Raw genomic sequence first — 1,711 nt, 5'->3', positions numbered from 1 at the left:
TTGTTTGTTTGCTTGTTTGTTTTTTTAAAAAACACACAGTTAATATGGCAAGTAGGACATTCCTGACTTCCAGTAGTTGCTCACAAGACATCAATCACTGACTCACTGTACTTCTCTTTCTCTGCTTATAACTCAGTTTGGGATGTCTGAGCTTTCTGAAACCAAAAACTCTAGAGGTATTAGAACTGATGATTTACTAGAGTCAAGTTAGAAAACTTGCTAAAAGCAACTTGAAAAGCAAACACAAGGGCATCTTATGTTTTAGCAATTCTAATAAGAAATAAAAAAATGCTGCCACTTAATAACAAATGCCTTATCAGCTTGCTAAACGACATTATTTAGGCTTGTAGTAAAGATAAACTGGGTTTTATCATTTTAATGCAAATTGGTTTTCTCTGGAAATCTGTTTTTTTCTATTTATTATTTTTGTTTTATGAGACAATAACCAAGTCAAAAGTAAGTGCCTGAGCTCCTATTCTAGCCACTCAATAATCTAATTAATGCTTCACAAAATAACCTAAATACCATAAATGAATGTAATAATTTTATTCTTCAAATAGTTAGTAAGGCCCAGGCAACTTCTCAATATCTTTTCTAAAACTCAGCTGAAGAAAACTATGTGGTAACATCTGGATTCATATCTGAAGTGTCAGATAGAATCTGAGAAATCTATTTCTACAGAAATACAGAATAGAAATGTATTTCTGTTGCTAAGACAAAATTTTAAGGCCAGATTCCCAACACTTGAGAAAATGCAGACTAAGGGTTTTCAGGAATTCCATCAGGAACAGTACAAAACACAGTGTTAGGACTACACAAACTTTATACTTATGTTTTTACCAATTTAGCCTCACTGTAGGCAAGAGCTTAAATGAGGACAATATATATTGATGAAGTCAGAGTTAATTTGGGTGGAGTATATGCAGTTTTCAAAGGATTTGTTGATTATAAAGGTATTGCAATTACCAGCATATTCTTAGTATACTTGTGACAGCCTTTGTCATTTTTTAAAATATGAAACTGCATATGCTAGCAAATAGATCCACATTTATTTTAAAAAAAGAAAAAAAGAAAACCACAATTTTATTTTTTAAATTAATTAAGTAGACAGAAGTGTAAACAAATCCCTAAATTTTGTGGATACAGGGTTTGAATAATTTGATGTTGATTCAAAATGAAATTTTTCTGTTTTCTTTTACTATGTAAGAATTAAGAAAATCTTTTTCGCCTAAATAAAATCTCCTTCCTCCCTTTGTACCTCTCTGAATTTTCTTTCTCAAAGAAACCTCAATAGGTAAGTATCAGATTCTAAATGCCTGAGAAATCAGTTGAAAAAATGGGAAATCTACATCTAAAAAGACCTAAAAATACACATGAACTATTATGTTTGTAGTGTAGAGAGACTACAGTATCTGTATACTTAATATTAACTCTATCAGTGTTTCAGAATTTCTGGATATACTGTAGTGCACCCAGGGTTTTTATACAGGTTTGAGGGAACAAAGAAATTCATAGCCTTCCCAAACATATCCCATGTTTCAACACTCACCATTCCTGGTAGCACTGGATTTATCTCATGCCAAGCCTACCACATCTGTGCAGCCTCACCAAGGACCTTAGCACTGCCAGAAAGTTTCCCAGTGTGTTACTAGGTTAGTTCAAGATTAGTTTATCTTGGAACTGACATGGATAGGATCTCCAGAAACTGATG

The sequence above is a fragment of the Calypte anna genome, chromosome Z (assembly GCF_003957555.1).
Source record: "Calypte anna isolate BGI_N300 chromosome Z, bCalAnn1_v1.p, whole genome shotgun sequence".
Classification (NCBI taxonomy): Eukaryota; Metazoa; Chordata; class Aves; order Apodiformes; family Trochilidae; genus Calypte; species Calypte anna.
This window is presented reverse-complemented; position numbering follows the sequence as displayed.